General features: G+C 33.9%; 1 protein-coding gene across 19 annotated transcripts in view; it reads left to right on the top strand.

The window, feature by feature from the left end:
- Positions 1-20,633, top strand: part of LOC101745162 (potassium/sodium hyperpolarization-activated cyclic nucleotide-gated channel 2) — a 271,145-nt gene that overhangs the window by 197,046 nt on the left and 53,466 nt on the right. The gene's annotated exons all lie outside the window — the stretch shown is intronic.

The raw sequence follows: 20,633 nt of genomic DNA on the forward strand, positions 1-20,633 counted from the left end.
GGTTTGATAGTTGTTTTACTTTTATTGTTCAGTATTTATTTAGGACTATTCTTTGTACTAAAAATAGCTGTACATATGTATATTTAAGCTTACAAATATCGACAATAGAGACCTCGTTCAAACAATCAACTGTGAAGAGAAAAGACCTTTCACATACAATAAATGAGTTAATTTCGTATATATTTTTAGCAAAACGATAAATGTTCAGTTTACGTAACAAAGTCATTAATTACCTTTAAGCCTGTTACTAAATATGTACGTTCACACAATAAACTGAAAATCTGTTAGCAAATATTACAAATCAGAAACTGTAGAAAGTGAACCCCACGAAATGTGTCAAACCATTTCAAACAGCTTTTGTCTTAATGTAAATAAATATCCCAAATCAACAGTGAGATTACATTGTAACGGATTGGTCCTTCTGTCCCAACATGATACCTAGTAAACGTTCTCAAAATATGGGCATTTCTAAACTTAGACATTGTTTTCTGATCTGATTATTGTATTTTGTCTAAGCTTAACTTATAAGGTTCATAAGTAATGATACTTGTATAGCTAATATAAATAGCTTATTCCCGTTTGAAGGGTGGAATGTTGGTCGCAGTTGATAATGGAGCAATGTGTCGAAGTGGAAAGTTAAAACCATTTTCACTGCGATCACAGCTTAGCATCATATTAGTTTTGAAATCAAATATAAAATGATTAAATAACAACATAAAGAAAATATTTTGTTGTATTAGGTTTTTTTAATTATCGTTCCATTAAATCGATCTCAAGACAGTGGATTAAGAATATCGAATTCCCATTCTTTATTTTGCGAACGCAAACCAAAAAACATTAGTAAAATTATTAAATCTCAATCATTAAAAGTAATAATACGCATTTCCTAAGACAAATGCCTAACAATTATATTATAGATATTGACAATAGCTTTTGTCGTGACACAAATATCCTAAACAAACAGCCAGATCATGAGACACCGTAAGGAAGGATTAAAACCACAACTGTATTTACTAGCGCTTATGTTTCTAATATTTGCTTCTGTTATTAATATTGAAATTGCTTTGACGTGACAACGTCTTATAATTCGATGGAGCCGGCTACACGCATGAAAAAACATGACTCATGCGGCGTTACCTCTCTCTGAGGCGTTCTATTTAAGGCCTGAAGTGCAAGCGAGAGCGCGCAACGAGCGACAAAGAGGCACAATCGGCCTCCGCGTTCGGCAGCGTTCGACATCTGTCTCTCTCCTACTTGAGTGAGCGATGCATCCGCGTGGACAGCTGTTATACAATAATACATTTACATGTTTTCGTCAAGTATGAAGTTCAGTGAAAAGTGAATGTGGTGTCAATTGTCCATACAAAATATCTATCAAACAAATAAAAATAAAAATTTCTTTTGAAAAATGAAACCATTCCATCAGTATTTTCTTATGACGTTGTCACGTTCAACTATCGTCAGTAAACCGACTTTAAAGACAACCGATTTGTGTTTTTTTTTAATCTGTACAGAGAAAACAGCTCAAACGATTAATTTGTTAAGCATACTTTAGTGTACAGATACAGATAAGTACAGTGGTAATGAAAAAGGTTTCTTATATTATCTATTTTAAAAATGAAATACGCGGCTATTTCCAAAAGCTGCTTAACCACACTCCGTTGTATTTACATTCTGTGGTTTGAAATTTGTTTACGAATTTCTTCTCATTTGATTTTTTTTGGTAAATAATTTTTTTTTTGTGTATTTGCGTAAACAATTTTTTAATTTAATTTTGTTCGCTGTTAGTTACTCGTCTCGATCTAGATTGTTACATACATATAGAACACCGTGTCTTCTCGTGGGTGTCCTAAAAGGTAAGTGACTCACCGAAGTATAGGCAACGAAGTTCCTTGAATATTATAACAGTAATTGTTGAATTCCTATTCATATCTGAAATATTCCACTAATGATCAACAATTTTCAAATTACAGTCAATTGTGTCATGACCTAGTGCTGTTAAAATTTATTTATTTTTATGTCAAGGAACTTTATCGATGTAGACGGTCAAGCCCATACATTTCAAGAAATAAACTCCATTACACAACTTGAGACATGAGCTCGAAGTATCAATTGTCAAAACCTAAATAGCATTCAAATTGGATTACTTGTCTCGCGGCAAAAATAGTCAAGATGTATCAAATACAGGCTCGGCCAAGCTCAGTATATTAAATGGTAATAAAGATAAAATACAGGGAATCATTGGCCAGCTATTAAATCAGGTATTAAATAACAGCCATTGTCGGGCATGACTTAATAATGAAATCGAACAATGTCGGTATGAATTTCGGAATATCCCGTTCTTTGGACTTGCGAAACGATGATCTTCTTACTTAAATTTCGAAATATAGAATAACCCGATTGTCGGTTGATAAAACGATTTAAAACAACCGCACCGGTGGCTATTCGGGGGCTCCCAAAGCAACATCGTATTGATCCGCGGTAGATGTAATCCCTCCGGCAATATCTGCAAGCTCTCCAACCGTTCTACCTCAGATACTCTCACCAGTTTTTTATTAGCGTATTACGCTTGTTATCGATTTATTTCTTGAATCTCGAGATTTTTCTTTTTTTGTTTTACTAGCTGGACGAGCTTACGGCCCGCCTCGTGTTGAGTGGTTACTGGGGCCCATAGACATCAAGAATGTAAATGCTGCCACTGACCTTAAGACATTATTTCACTGAGGCTCAGTTTTGTAGTACAACTACTACCCCTTCAAACCTAAACGTATAGCATGACGGCAGAAGTAGATAGAATGATGATACCTACCCGTGCTTTCGTATGTCTAATGGTGTCAACGCTCAGTACTAATATATCGATTCAATTAGTTTAAAGGTTACCCGCTAATAATGTATGTGTGTCTCGTTCGAATTAAAATCACAGATTAGTAAAACTCGGTCCACGCATATATTTAGTAACAGGTATTTATTTATTCGTCTTACAAATTACCTATTATGTACATATGTCACGTTTACTGACACTTAATGAGATTGGGAGAATATGAAATCATGTCGTAATTACGAATCACCTTAAATTGTGTACTAATTATTGACAAAGCCAAAGAATAATTAGTGAATCTATTAATTACTTTAGGAACTTGTTATTGTTGAATTTGTTACTGGTGGTAGGACCTCTTGTGAGTCCGTGCGGATGGGTACCACCACCCTGCCTATTTCTGCCGTGAAGCAGTAATGCGTTTCGGTTCGAAGGGTGGGGCAGCCGTTGTAACTATACTTGAGACCTTAGAACTTATATCTCAAGGTGGGTGGCGCATTTACGTTGTAGATGTCTATGGGCTCCAGTAACCACTTAACACCAGGTGGGCTGTGAGCTCGTCCACCCATCTAAGCAATAAATAAAAAAAAGTAAGAGTAGTATAATATGTTTGTATATTACTAGTATCATGGCTTTTCTGAATGTAAGTAGAACAAAAACAATCATAGAAGTTCCTCTATACAGCTTAATTAACGAAATACGTGTTCGTGTATTCAATTATTACAAATTATTCATTAAGTTTCTTCATACTCATCCGCTGTTACTAATATACGCTATAGTCAAACGCTTACTTTGCTGGCCGATATAAGATTGGTCTTTGATTCGATCGCTACCAAAATTCAGACGATCACTGGCTAATGCAATCTGAAGATTTCCTGAAAAATTCATCGAAATCGGCTCTGTCGTTTCGGAGTCTTCGAGTTCGAAGAAGGACCATTTTGTCATAGCGCTGCAATTCCAAGGAGTACCCCTGCCTTCCGCCAGTGTCGATGTGGTCGATGTTTCTAGCGGTGTTCAGTATCGAAGTCAATTAGCTTCTAAAATGTTGGAAGCCTTTGTCCAAAAGACTTGGGCTTTACAAAGCACAGGTCGGGCCTCACATGGGATACTGCTCATTATCTTGTCTATTCCTCCCATTTCTGCCTATTTCTTAAGTGAAGCAGTCATACGTTCAGGTTTGTCATGCAATACAATTGAGACTTTTTTTATTGTCCTTGTAGGCAGACGAACATACGGCCCACTTGATGGTGAGAGGTTACCGTCGCCCATGGACTTCAACAATGCCAGGGGCAGAGCCAAGTTGCTGCCTACCGCGAAAAGACTTCAACTTTATCGATATTTACATTAGCTACAAAAATCAATAAAGATAAAAATGTAAATAATCTTCTTCTCTAAAGAATTATAAAAAATCTTCCGTTGAAGCTGTGTAGTATAATATGCACTAACCATTGATTTTCTGAACAAAGTAATTGCGACAATGTTGATGACAAGCATGTTAAACACTGCTCCAACATATTCTATTAATTTAATAATTTAAGTTTGGTACTATTGAGTAATTAGCAGCCATAAAAGGATCACAGATTGTGATTGCTCACAGCGATGAACGGATTCCAAGTCTGAAGGTCGTGTCAAAACAAGTTGGCGGCTTACCCTCTTCATCTCCTGAATTAAGTGGTTCATGTAAAACAAATGAGATTAGCGTGCCATGTACAGATTAGTTCGCTTGACCGCTGCGAACGTTTGTCTATTTTTTTTATCGAAAATAATTTGAAAGGATTCGTTTCTGAGTAACAATAAATAAAGATTTAAACAGTTAAAACATTGTACAATAAAAATACAATTAGAATCGAAATTTAATGTAAAATAAAACACATGATTTTCATACTATTGAAGGGAAAAGGTCAGATTAACTTCAAATAACAGTCATATTTCAGTTTATCTTGAAGTAATATTTAAAAACAAACCCAAAGCAAACCCTAGTTATGGTTATTTTTAACGTGGTTATACGAAACTAAATCATAGACACGCAATGGAATCAGCTATACATAAAATCAATTAACTTTAGATCAGCTAGTTTAAGATTGCGTATTGACGAAAATTAAAATCTTCATGTTTGTAAACTAATATACTCGTGGAATCGTCGTGGTCTAAAGGATAAGACGTCCGGTGCATTCGTATCCAGGGATGCATCAGTGTTCGAATCCCGCTGGCAAGTACCATTTTTTCTAATGAAATACGTCCTTAACCAATGTTCACGATCGACTTCCACGATAAAGGAATAACATCGTGTAGTAAAAATTACACCCGCAAAATTATAATTTGCGTAATTACTGGTGGTAGGACCTCTTGTGAGTCCACACGGGTAGGTACCACCGCCTTGGCTATTTCTGCCGTGAAGCAGTAATGCGTTTCGGTTTGAAAGGTGGGGCCGTTGTAACTATACTGAGACCTTAGAACTTATATCTCAAGGTGAGTGGCGGCATTTACGTTGTAGATGTCTATGGGCTCCAGTAACCACTTAACACCGGGTGGGCCGTGAGCTCGTCCACCCAAATAAGCAATAGAAAAAAAAATGCTCGAAACAAAAAAGTAAGATTATACTTCTTAAGCATTAAAGAAAATGACATTTATCTACTAATATCAGTAGGTTAATTAAACCCGATACCAAGTATCAGTATCATAAGTACACAAAGACCAAGTTTCGCGTAAATTCACTTAAAACATGTTCACTTAATAGGACATCTTCTAAAGCACCTGACCTAGTTCCCTTCTCTAAATCTTTGAATAATACAATAGATTTTCACGTAGCAGCCTTACTCTGAGATCTGTAACTTGCTTTAATATGTATTGGAGCTATGTTATAAGGCTCGTTCGCACTAAAGCAGCTTACATAAGAACTTATATAACATAGATAGATTCTAGATAGAACAATGACTATACCTAAATGCGACATTTTGTTTAATTTAAGATATAAATACACATTTTCGATCTGTGAAACTTAAATACATATACAGGGTGAAGTTCAACATACTCGGTCTTAAATCAGAAACTAAGATCCTACAGCTTAAATTAATAAATAACTGTAGATCTTCAGAAAAAATGAAAGATGCCTTATATTAAAAGAAATAGTGTTGAGTTTTGATTGATTTAGTTTTAATGTTAAAAATTGATTGCATTAAATGGTTGAATTAGCTCACGGCGCATCGAGTGCTTACCAGAGACGGTATACATTATTAGCACGTGAATACCGTCTCCAACCTTGAAATCGCAATGGTGTTATAGAATGTCTGTCCCATCAAAATGGAATACGTGACTGCTTCGCTGTAGAAGCAATAGGTGCGGGCTCACAAAAAGCCTTCCTACCCAGCAATTACGAATCAAATCAAATCAAATCAAATCAAAAAAAGTTTTATTCAACATAAATGAAAGTACATACTTGTTGAACGTCAAAAGAATTACCGCCAATTCACAAGAATTAGCCTCCGTCCTGAGAAGAATTGGCAAGAAACTCAGCGGGCATGTTTTTTTTTTTTTAATATTAGATTTTTATTTTTATTTTAAATATTTTTTTTTTTTTAAATATTCATATTACAATAAGTAATTATAACATAACAATTTTACAATATTGAAATTCCCGGAGCGAGCAACTCATTCCCACTTTGTGCAATCTTCTAGATAATCATTGACTTTATAGTAAGCTTTATTGCACAGATGTTCTTTAATAGTTTTCTTAAACCTATGTATATGTAGGTTCTGAACATCTTGTGGGATTTTGTTGTACAGGCGCACAGACAAACACCCGAATGAATTTCGTATCTTATGTAACCTACTCATCGGCACAACAAGCTTGTGTTTGTTCCTAGTATTTCTATTATGTATGTCCGACATCTTAGGAAACTCCTCAATATGTTTACGAACATACATCAAATTTTCAAAGATGTACTGGGATGGCATAGTGAGAACTTTAATTTCTTTAAATTTTTCCCTCAGGGATTCCCTTGAGTGCATGTTATAAATAGCACGTATAGCTCTTTTCTGCAGAATAAATATCATTTCTACATCGGCCGCATTGCCCCATAGCAAAATGCCATAGGACATGACACTGTGGAAGTAACTAAAGTAAACTAAACGGGCCGTGTCCGCATTTGTTAACATTCTAATTTTTTTTACTGCGTATGCTGCAGAGCTAAGCTTACTCGCCAATTTATGAATATGAGGTCCCCACTGCAGTTTGGAGTCCACTGTTATACCAAGAAATACGGTTGACTCAACAAGCTCCAATGATTCCTCAGAAACAATTACATTACTATCTACTTGTCTCACATTTAAAGATGATTTAATACATTTTAAAGTAAATTTAATACATTTCGTTTTCTTACTATTCAATAATAGGTTATTGATACGGAACCAATGAACCACACACGAAATCGCATCATTCACTTCGTCATAGACTTGTAATTGTCGTTTAATTTTAAATAATAAAGATGTATCATCTGCGAATAATACGACCTCGTGTCGGGACTCAATAAAACTAGGCAAATCGTTTATATATATTAGAAATAAAAAAGGACCCAAAATGGAACCCTGAGGTACACCCATTTTCAACGTGGTGCCTGAAGATCTATTTCCTTTCACATCTACTGTTTGTATCCTTCCTGATAAATAGGAAGTAATAAGTTCCAATGCACCATCCCTAATACCATAGTGATGTAGTTTCCTCACCAATGTTTCATGTTCAACACAGTCAAATGCTTTGGATAAGTCACAGAAAATTCCAAGACAATCATGCGATTCCTCCCAAGATTGAAATATATTTTTGATTAGATAAGCACCTGCATCAGTTGTAGAGCGACCCCTTGTAAACCCGAATTGTTTATTATGAAGCAGGTTATTTGATTTAAAATGTTCTAAAAGTTGTGTCAAAATAATTTTTTCAAAGATTTTACTCAACGTAGGAAGTACTGAAATAGGTCTATAGTTAGAGGGGTCATCAGTACTACCAGATTTAAAAAGAGGAATCACTTTACTATGTTTCATTAAGTCAGGAAATACACCACACTTAATACAATCATTAAAAATACTAACAAGATGAGAAGCAATAATGTCTATTACAGACTTCAAAACCTTTACTGATATTCCCCACAAGTCAGCTGTATTTTTTACATTAAGGCTATTAAAGCTTTTTATTATATTGTTTGAATTAATTTTCTTAAATTTAAAAATTTCATTGCATTTCTTGACATGGTTATGCAATAATATTTCAGCTGCTGTGGGGGATGAATTTAGAGATGTGGTAGTTGAAACTGGAATGTCAGAGAAAAACTTTTCAAAAGCATTAGCCACATCTTCATGACTAGTTACCAATTTATCGTCTATTTTTAACGAGAATTCTTGATGGCTATTTCTGACTTTTCCACTTTCTCTACCAATGATGTTCCAAGTCATCTTTATCTTGTCAGGGGCATTTTTGATTAAATCACTTAAATGTAAAGATTTTGCCGCTAAACAAACTTTTCTAAATAGTTTGGAATAGTTCCTGACATATTGATGAAATGTTTCATCATTATTATAAGCTTTTTCAGAATACAGATCATACAATTTTTTTCTACTTTTGTACACTCCGGTGGTGGCCCACTCGCTGAACACCGTTTTGTTTTTTAATGTTACAGTTTTAGGAATAAATACATCAGTAAAGACCATATTAATTCTCTCAAACATATTTTGGTATTGGTCAAACATATATTGGTACGCAAATTTATAACACAGTAGCTGACCCGGCAGACTTCGTAGTGCCTCAGTCGATAAATAAAAGACCTAAACTTTTGTATAAAATAAACTTAAAACAAACAAAAGGAATCCGTCCGACGGGGACACATCAAAGGAAAAACAAAATTGTTATTTTTATGTAATTCCGAGCATTTTCATATTTATTTACCTTTTAAACCTTCTCTGGACTTCCACAAATAATTCAAGGCCCAAATTAGACTAATCGGTCCAGCCGTTCTCGAGTTTTAGCGAGACTAACGAACAGCAATTGATTTTTATATACATAGATATATATATATAGATTTTGCGAGTTGCTTTTAGTAGACGATATTATTTTTTCATCCCGGAAATAGATCGTGTCTATGTTTAAGTGTTTAAGGTACGTATTTCCTTAAAAAAAATTGATAATATACCTACTTACGGATTCGAACATCGACATTGTCGTATTGCTCGATGTGAGCACATCAGGCGCCTTAAGCTTTTAAGCAACAACGTTTTCAAAATGCGCCAACGTATCATGATCTATAATAATACACATAAGTAATCCTTAGCCTTACATTACAAAAATCAACCAGCCACTATTGACTTCCTTAATTCCTTTTTTTTTTTTTTTTTTTATTGCTTAGATGGGTGGACGAGCTCACAGCCCCCCTGATGTTAAGTGGTTACTGGAACCCATAGACATCCACAACGTAAATGCGCCACCCACCTTGAGATACAAGTTCTAAGCTCTCAAGTATATGTAAATTATTATATGTAAATTATTATAACTCTTCCTATCATTGTATTTTGTGAAATACTTAATTGAATATATATCGCTTCTGATAGAGGCCGAACAGTTAAATGACTTGTTGGCTTAGACACTCTTCCTGGAATTGTCATCTTTGTTCCGCTTATGTAACTATGCGAACAAGTAAAAACTTCACAAAGGATTTTGTTCAAAATTTAACGCAAATTTTATGGACCCATCGTAGTTTTAATTTCGTGAATTCAAACATTATTTTAGTTCTAGTACCACACATATATTTTACAGTTGACGCAAGGTTTACTGTCTAGTGTGTATCGACATAATATTGAAAGTGATTGAATTAATCTTGTTATATTCACGGTAATAAAGTGCACATGCTTAATCAAAATATGTTTTTTTAATTTTATACTGTAGTAGTTCAAGAGATGTACGCGAACAAACAAACAGACAAGCGGATGGAAAAGAAATCTCAAAATCACTGGTTTATTTTTCTATTTTTTTAAGTATACACCGAGATTTTTTATATGCTCTGCCGATATTTAGTGATTTTAAGTTACCGCATAAGCAACCGATTTTAAGGTAATTGTGAATGTTGGCCCAATTTTATTGTAATACATACATCATTAGCCAGCATTGAAATTGGGTCAAGCGTTGCGTTGTGGAGATTAGCGAGAATAAACGCGTGATATATTTATTATTATTATTATACGCATATACGAAATCCCTAACTAACCAAATAAAAAATTTAGTATTTTCTTCGGTTTTCACGAGTCGTAATCGTAAAATATTTATACGGTTTGGTCTCTCGAATTTTATGGTCATTATATTATTTCATGGTGCAATAAAAATTAGAATCGCAAAAATTATAATTATCGTAATTATTGATCTTCTGGTAATGCTTTTCAGTTTAAGCGGTAAGACAGCCATTGTATCGTAAAAATTGAGATTTTTTTATTATTGCTTAGGTAGGTGGTCGAGCTCACAGTTCACCTAGTGTTAAGTGGTTACTCGAGCCCATAGACATCTACAACGTAAATGCCGCCACCCACCTTGAGATTTGAGGTCCCAGTATAGTTACAACGGCTGCCTCACCCTTCAAACCGAAACGCATTACTGCTTCACGGCAGAAATAGGCAGGGCGGTACCCACCCGTGCGGACTCACAAGAGGTCCTTCCACCAGTAAACACTCATGTCTTAAGTTGGGTGGCGGCATTTTCGTTGTCGATGTCTATGAACTCAAACAATCACTTAACAATAGGTAGCTCATCCACCCATCTAAACAAAAAAATAATGGTACATAAATAAATATAAATACTTATACGTTCAAATTCTCACCGTTCATTGTCATAATGGAATTAACCAATATTCAAACTGAAGTGTATTTCAGTGAAATTTTAAATAATGGAGGTCAACGGCATTTTGACATTTTAGTGTTGCAGTATTCGAGAAAAGTCCATGACGTCACAGTCGTAAATTTGTGACATGAAAAACTTGAATCGAACGTTTGCCAAAGTAACATCGTGTTTTTCACTTTATTCAAGCGATCGAGCGAAGTCATACTAAAAGCTACGCTTCTTTTGGATCTCTCAGTGAGATTAACTCTAGATTAAAAGATAGCATTCCCTTCTTGATTTATTGAGTATTATCTGCTTAACCACATTTAAATTGGATGTGGATAATAGTAGTAGTTGTAGTTTCATGATCGCCTAAATTTGATTTATAAAAAGACGAATTGATCGATTTGATAAAAGGAAAGAGCTTTAGTGATTAGTGATATTAGTGAAAGGGCACTAGTGATTGATGTGACTTAGCACTATTGATCTATTTAAATATGCAAGGAACAAAAACGTTTAGTATATTTTTTTAAAACCGTTTTTTTTTTTAATTAGACTTAAAAAAATGGTTGTCCAATTAGAGAAGAGGTCAATAACAAAAAGAAGAAAAAAATATTAAAAGCAATATTTAAAATATTGAGATTTCAGCGATAATTATCAAACTCAATGTAACCTATTTACTATTGTAATTATACTTTGGTTCCAGAATATTTTTAGATTAAAAAACACTAGATGATGAAATTTTTTTGATAACGCCATCTTGCTGTGTCTTTAAAGCGGTTAGTTTCCCTCAATTAAGAAAAATTGTATTATTATTCGCCAATAGATGTCGGGAAGAGTTGATTATTAAAAACACGAATAAAACAACATTTTCTGAAAATAAATCGTAGCTAGATCGATTTATCGCACCCGAAATCCCCTGTATACTAAATTTTATGAAAATCGTTGGAGCCGTTTCCGACATTCAGATTATATATATTAATACACTTGCTCGTTTAAAGGTATAAGATAGATATAACATAAATAACATTCGAATCAAGAAATATATGCAAATGAAAATACTTGCATATTTTTATTATCATGAATAAGTCAAGTTTACAAAATATCCTAGATTTAAAAATAGTGATTATGTCATTAAATAGCAACCGGAAAGATATTAATAAACCAATCTGAATAATCTACATTGCACCTAGTCTATTATGGACATTTACATTGCACTGAGTTATTTTATTTTATTTACAAAACTATTGGGTATTTTTGCTGTAACTAGGCAAAGGACTTATGTACCTTGTATTAAATCATAATTGTAATTGAATCAAATCGGAACGTATTTTGTCTTGTAGTAAAAATGTAACTTTTATTCATTTTTTAACTTATTAAATTGACATAATATTTATTTATTTAATAAGTTTCTAAATTGGATAATTTTTTTACCACGAAATAGTGTTGCATTTGTGGACTACCCGTAAATTAAGTGCAATTACAGCTTCGTCTCTGAATGTGGAGTACGATATTGACCCGTGTTGAGTATTATTAATATTTACTGGCGGTAGGACCTCTCTTGAATCCGCGCGGGTAGCTTCGACCACCCTGCCTATTTCTGCCGTGAAGCAGTAACGCGTTTCGGTTTGAAGGGCGTGGCAGCCGCTGTCACTATACTGAGACCTTAGAACTTAGGTGGGCTGTGAACTCGTCCACCCATTTAAGCAATAAAAAAAAATCGCTAGGCAGCGGCTTGGCTCTGCCCCTGGCATTGCTGAAGTCCATGGGCGACGGTAACCACTCACTATGAGGTGGGCCGTATGCTCGTCTGCCTACAAGGGCAATAAGAAAAAACCCATTTCTAATCTATACTAATATTATAAAGAGGAAAGATTTGTTTGTTTGTTTGTTTCGAATAGGCTCCGAAACTACTAGACCGATTTGAAAAATTCTTTTTTCCATTAGAAGCCGACATTGTCCCTGATGAACATAGGCTACTTTTTTTTTTTTTTGTTTCTTGTTTGTTTTAATGTTTCCGAAGCGAAGCGAGGGCGGGTCGCTAGTAAATTATAAATATAGTATCGGCAAACATGGAATGAATACGATGACTTTCATCTCATAGTTCACAAAACGGGTGCGTCGAACGACAGACTGGCCTCGCCTTGCCTCTTTCATTTCCTGTGCACTTGACGACCGCGACTCTTGACCTTACCATCACGGCATTATAGTGTAATTTTGACACGTAGCGATGACAAACGATTTACACAGTAGTTTTAAGTTATTGCATAGATTTTATCGCGGGCCTTGAGCGCGGCTTGAGAGCGGAATCATGAAATTCCGTAACGAAAAAAACCTTACACCCCTCACTCCGCCTACCATGTAGCTCGCGTTCAACACATTCACACGTTGCGCTTGTGTAGTGTTTGGGAATAAGGGCGTGGCGTGACGTTACACTGCATGCGCATCATGAAAAGTCTGCCCATCTCTCTCTCGCGCGGTCTAGCTTATGAGTGTGAAGGGGACAGTTAAGGTCTTGCTTTTATTAATGTTTAATATAGCGTGGTCTTGTTTTATTATTGTTTTAATATTAAATTATCATTGTATAATTATAATTGCATAAGTTGATAAAAAATGCTATGCAATAGCTTTACCGCGGCAGTTCCCGAGTGCCACACGTTTTTTATAAAAAAAACGAAACAGACCAACATCAAGCTCATCTGTGGCAGTCGATGAAGCAAACGTAATGTTTGTAACGTAACGTACATAATCTTAGTTTCCACAACAATATACACTAGTTTAGCTTTAAATAAACGTTATACGTATACCTATTACTGTAAGAAAATCGCGTTGATACCTATAACAATACTGTGACGTCAATACTCTAAACTATATACAATATTGTGCGAACCTTACAATGGAACACAATTCGGCAAGCGTGTTGACTGTTCTAAACAGCTTAAATCGCAAATTTTTGTATACTCTTCAAAGAAAATAATGTTTTTAGACACTGATAGATAAAACATGACATATGAATCTAACGAACAATTTGTTTTCTCAAAACTTATGTTAAATGTCTATAGGTAGAAAAAAAATATCGTGCTGATGATTCTCAAAAATATTCATGGAACGGGAATGTACCGTCACCCATTACGTAACGGCAACGCCATTAAACTTGGCTAATTTCTGTGCAAACGGTACCCTGAATTTATTAGAGCCATCAACAAATACTTACCCTAGACTAATACTACCTAATATAAAATATATATAACAAGATTAACAAGACCATCAGTGGTTCAATGTCGTCATAAAAATCCGCATTTTCAGATTGAATTTAAATTCCTAAGATAAAAAAAAAATCACAAGTCCAATCTCTCGCCAGTCTCTGACCTCTCCTATATTTACAATACAATTCGTATATAGTTTGAAATTGTTTGTTTATGTTAATGTTAAAAGCAGATTGTAATACCATGCAGAACGGGTATGTTACTTGTAGTATTAATACGAATCTGGAAGCCAAATTTTACGGCGTTTCAAGGAAAACTAAAATTAAATGTTTGTTTATTACTATGATTGTGTTGCGTATTATTTTTACACTGCGTTTCATTTTGAATAGGATAATCAAGTCAGCTTACTTTTTTTTTATTACTGACTTAATTTTGAAGTCAATGAAACGATAAAGCAAAAAGAGGACATCAAAGTTTATTGCCAGAAAACAAAATTAAAATTTGCAACGTAAATATTTAAAAAATATACTAAATACTGAAATATTCATTAACTAAAAACATAACAAAGAGGCATTGTTAACACAAACGTGGTTTTTATGAAACGCTTTATTTTTCTCAAAATATAAACCTATATACATACATATGTTTTAAACCACCTACTACTAAAATATTAACGGAATATATAGGTTTTACGTGCCAAAGTGCTCTTTCTTTAGTGGCCAAATTTGAGATGAACTAGAAAAGTTGGAATAAATATATGAGAATTTTAAGAAAATGTTACCAGTCGGCCCAAAATGTTGCCGTCTCATAAGTTTTTTTAAATACATGATATTGGTTATCGAAGTCCTTAAACATAACAACATATAGGCGAAGATTCAGGTGTATTTTTTAATGATTGTCTCAAATTTCTACTGAATAACATTTTAACTATTGTCATCTAATACCCTCCGACCAGTACATTTTATTCGTTTACTACGTAGTTCATTGTTTGAAAGATGTGATAATATTTTGTAAAACCTTCAAAACTCCATCAACGAGACAAATTTCACTGATGTCCGGAGCTTAAAGCTCGGTTTGTGTTTGGATTAACGTTTCCACGTCAAACTACGTATTGATAATACTATGGACGTTTAGTTTTAGTAAATATTTCTGAACAAGTAACTTCATGAACGATGCTCAGTTAAAATATGAACACCCTTTTTTTTTTTTTAAATATGAACACACTTTTTTCTTTTTTTTTTATTGCTTAGATGGGTGGACGAGCTCACAGCCCACCTGGTGTAAAGTGGTTATTGGAGCCCATGGACATCTACAACGTAAATGCGCCACCCACCTTGAGATATAAGTTCTAAGATCTCAGTATAGTTACACTATCTACAACACCTATCGCCGAGTATTTCTTTCTAACCTCCATTAATTAAGATGTGCCATAACACTTTGGCAACACCATAGCTCAACCTAGAATTGGACGATACGTGCAATAATGCCTTGAAAAACGGTATCAATAATCCAGCGGTTCCATAGAGTGCCGGGTGATACGATAATTTTTAAAGATGCGAAGGTATCTGAATTCTGCACGCTGTAATGTCAACAACGTCGGGTGATTGATGACAATGAACTCGTCTGCACATATAAAGCAGTAAACATTTTATTTAATTTCAAAATTGGAAAGATTAAATATAATAAGAGAACAGTAACACTATAAATTATGAACGAAGTGAAACAAGCAACCCAAATGACTGGATTCGGGAAATGTGAAAAGAAATACTCAATTTTTTCCTTATTCGGACGAAATTTACAAAAGATATATTCAATTAAATAAATATTCAAATAAATATTCGTGTAATAAAAATGAAACCCGCAAAATTATAATTTACGTAATTACTGGTGGTAGGACCTCTTGTCAGTCCGCGCGGGTAGGTACCACCGCCCTGCCTATTTCTGCCGTGAAGCAGTAATGCGTTTCGGTTTGAAGGGTGGGGCAGCCGTTGTAACTATACTGAGATCTTAGAACTTATATCTCAAGGTGGGTGGCGCATTTACGTTGTAGATGTCCATGGGTTCCAGTAACCACTTAACACCAGGTGGGCTGTGAGCTCGTCCAACATCTAAGCAATAAAAAAAATCAATGCTATGAAAATATTTAATCCAAGAGTCGCGCAAATTACGGGTCTATACAAAAATAATAATTTACTAAGACAAGTAATTAGAAGAAGTCATAATCGTCACTAATTCTCTCGTCGGCTCATAGACCACTAACGTGCCGTGAACGTCTCGTCTGCTTGCTCGGGGACGAATGACGACCGTTTCTAATTCAACAACAATCAAATAAGAGACACGCTTCATTTTATTGTGATTAACAAACCCTTTAAACACGGGCCGACGTAATTTTCCGATTGTTATACAAAAAGCCACTTCAGATTCATAGAAATGCCCTATAAGACAAGTTTTTTTAGTATGTGATCAAGAATATTTAATAAACTACCTATAAAATTTTTTAAGACAGTAGATTTACAAGATTTTAAGCAAAAATTGCAAGTATTTTTATTAGATAAGGCTTAATATATTATGTCAGAATATTTAGACGATAACTTTAAATAATTTAGATGATAAAGTAGAATAGAGTTAAATAATTATAATTTAAGTTTTTTTTTATTTTTATGTAGATTATACTTACACCTAATATTTGTACGCTTTACTAGCAGGACATAGTGATACATTTATTAATATTAACTTATTAATCTTTGTTAACCTATTACCACAAATAATAATAAAATAAATAAATAAATCAAAGATTCAGTCAGTTCAGACTTTGGGGACAGTGAAAGGAGAAGTGAAGATTACGTTCTACTTCTGAGACGATGCATGCACCCGTTTGATTTTGAAAGGTAGGGCATTAGAGTGAGGATTCGTATATGAACATGAAAAAGGTGTGTGTGTGTAATTTGTATCTGTGTTATTGTTTATTTTTAAAAGTTTTGCTTCATCAAAGTTACCATAAAACGGACAACAGCTATTAAAATTATGGTCGATATTTGTTTGCATCCAAATTATAATAGTTAAATAAATGTTTTTTAGCGTTCAAATGAACCTAGTATTTCCTACATTGTCGTAATAAAACTAGTGCACAGAAAACAGTCAAAATCGTTATTCCTTTTGAGAAAACAACTACGAAAGAGGACATCTTCTTTTGCTTGAAACCGACGCGACGGTCCGAATGTTCAAGCTAATCTTGCAAATCTCGTCTCGATTCTAGATTTTTCCGGGTTTCTTTCTTCGGTTCCATAATATCTACTTCCACATCCTTACGCATGAGTACACAATAATAAAGCAATCTCGACTAATGAGGTAAATGTAAAATATTTGTAATGTTAAAATGAATCCAGCCAAAATTACGTGAGTTTTGAAGAAAAGAAAAATGTAGAAAGTCTAAGATTTCTCTCGTATCTGCCTATTCATATTTAAATATATTTACTTATCACAAAACTTCTGAACAACGAATCATTAAATTTGGAACATTTTGTTCAGATTATTATGATAGGTACATTAATAGCCTCATTTTGCCATCGATATTTAAGATATTATGGTGCAGATTTCATACAAAACGACAGGAACAAAACAAAATAGAAGCAGAGAATCTTCAAAATAATGACAAATTTTTATTTGTTATCATCCGATAAAGTAGAATATCAATAAGCTTCTATTGAAGAAGGCCTTTACGATTACTTTCAAATAATCATCACTAACCAACGATTCGTAAAAGCTTCACTAAGACTAAGAGAGTAAATAGGCAACCAACTCCAGACATATTCCATTCAAAAGAAATTTCACATTCAACATAAGAAATAATAACAACCAATCAATTAGTGCTGCAATAACATTAATAATGAAACTCAAGAATAAGTAATAGTGTGTTAATTTTGGAATTAGTATTTAAAACAATATTCCATATCCATATCATGACTTCTTGTCAAAAGTTAAGGTTATAATATAATATAATAATAGAATATCAGCTATTGGTATTTCAGCACTGAGACGTTGAGTAAGAAAAATAGCCAAGTACACAAGGCGTACGACTGTCTCAAATTTTCAACGTGAGCGAAATATTTAACGACATAAATTAATTAATAATCATAATTAATTTCCTTTTACGGCTTAATCTAGCGTTTTTTATTGTCATTATATTGTCACGGACGACTCACGTCACGTGGTCCGTGAACACGAAAACGTCAGAAATAATATACTCGTAATGATAGTTTAAAGAAAAAGCTAAATTATGCCGTAAAAATAATTATAATTACTACTACTTACGAATTGCGAACAACGAAAAAAAAATAATACTAAAATTTTCATAATTCAACGTGAATTCAGTAATCTTGTTTCGCGTAGTTACGCGGAACTGTATTAGTTTAGATAATTTCAAGTACATCATTTCAATATGATTTCTGGCCAACTACCTATATCACTGAGACAAAAGAACAAATTATTTCGCCTTGATTAAGACCATCAACACTTAATTGGACTTCGTTCAAAACGGTTTCTGGATTATCAGTTATTAGCTAATTAGTCTTTATTAATTGTGTTCTGGACGTAGTTTTAGCGGTTTCATTTAATAGAAGGATAAACGTCCTACCTGGTACTAAAGGGAGAACGTGAGGTCAAAGTCTCAAAAATTGTATAGGACTAAAACCTGAACGACCGAAATTACCGAAAAGAGGCGCCGGTTCCCGGATGTATATTTGCAATTCTGCTATATTTTTATAGGAATCCACAGACGTCCACTGCTGGACATAGGCCTCCCCCAAGCCTCGCCACAAAGACCGGTCCTGCGTTGCCTGCATCCAGCAAATATGAAATATATAAATAATATTAATTTACAAAATACACTATTCTCTTGTAGTAGATATTATTTAGAAATATTTTGAATTTGAGGGCCAAACGCGGGTGTCGCACGAGTCCATACGCCGGGTGGTTTATGTCTTATCTTTATCAAGGACGCTTTAACAAACATTGGTAAAGCAGCTGCCCTTAAGCCGTTAGGTCTCCTTCGGAGGCACACGAGCATCTCTTAACAAATCCCACCCCTCCTGGCTGAGCTCGTTCTCTTCCACCTGACCTGGTGAAACTGGAAAGCATCCAGCTACCAATAATCCTCCCATGCTAAAAAAAAATTGGTTTTAAGACAGTTTGAAACAATGTCTCGTATGTTACTGTTTTGAGTGCAGGAAATAAGATTCGATTTCTTAAATTAGTATTACAGAAAAGTCACGATATCATTACTTTTAAATAGCCAAACTTCAGTAACATCAGATTTAAAAAATGCTTTCTTCAATGGAGCTTGTCGTAGCAAATGTGTCTTTATTGTATTATTCTTTATAGATTTTAAGTGGATTTTAATAATATAAGTTTGTCATGCGGTTCTACCTTCGTTTTCTTGCTCCAAAATTTCGAACCCACGAATATGACAAACCTGTAAAGACTTTTGCCATTTACCTAAAACCCAATTTTAACAAATTTTTTTGTTAGGTGAATAAAATCGAGGTCAATCATCTCTAAACTTGGATGTTCTCAGAAAATATCAAAATTTTAGTTAAATAAAGGCACCATTATCTTTGTTTGTATTTAAATTGCTGTAGTATTGTAGTATTGTTTGGAAAAATGTAAGCTTGGTTTACTGCACTACTGTAGTTACCGTCCAAGGTCTTGACAGTTGAATCTACATCCAACTTCGAAGCAACTAAACTAATCAAACATATCAGAAATAAATTCTAATAATATCTATGTTTTAAAGCGTTTCATTCCGAACTTGCGGTAAAAGGATAACTGCGTCATTTCAATTGATGCACACAGGGCTTTAATAGTCATTGCAATTCAATGCATCCGAATTATGCAGCTAAAACTTTTCTGTGTTGCCAACACTTGAAATTTAAATAACCCATTGCAATATTATTAGAGCGGATATTCTCATTTACAGTTATAATGAGCAAATAATCAAATGAATCTGCATACAAATAACATTATGTCAAAAAGCTCCCATTCACGTATTGCAAAATATGACATTTGAAGTTATTTATGTTAGATAATATTGAAATAAGCTGTTTCGAAAGTGATATATTTTATTATTTATCTTTGCAATTGATCGTTCAAGTGTCATAAGACTTTAACACCTTATCACAATCGACAAGCTCTTAAAAGCTTCATGACTGAATTTCACTTTTATTCATATCAAATCATGATCATCAGAATGTTTCGTGAAAGTGAAATATAAATATAAATTTGTAACATTATTTCCTTGAATAACAACTTATTTATAGTATAGTAGTGTAGGAGGAGGAAGAAGCAGCACTTGCGGAATACTAAATAAACATCTTATTATTTTAAGTGCAAAGTGACTCACTTTGAACTAAAAATAGTTACTAATATAATAAGGATTTTTTTTCTCATAAGCGATTCCCTTTTAATTATGACAAACGTGAGTATATGTGATACTATTTTTTCCTCTAATTGTATTTGTTTTAATATTGGAAGGCAATTAAAACTAACAACAATTATATCAGAATAATATGAATATTGACGTGTTTCCAGTAGTTATTATTTTAATAATATTGTATAATGTATTTAGTTTATGTCACAATATTTTAATGTCTACAGTAGATTACAAATTAGAATACAAAGTATCTACCCACAACGCCCCAAATAGCGTATAAAGCTATCATCACACAAACAAACGATTAATTCCTGAGTAACAGCAGTGATCTGCTTC

This window comes from Bombyx mori, chromosome 19 (genome assembly GCF_030269925.1).
Source record: "Bombyx mori chromosome 19, ASM3026992v2".
Taxonomy (NCBI): domain Eukaryota; kingdom Metazoa; phylum Arthropoda; class Insecta; order Lepidoptera; family Bombycidae; genus Bombyx; species Bombyx mori.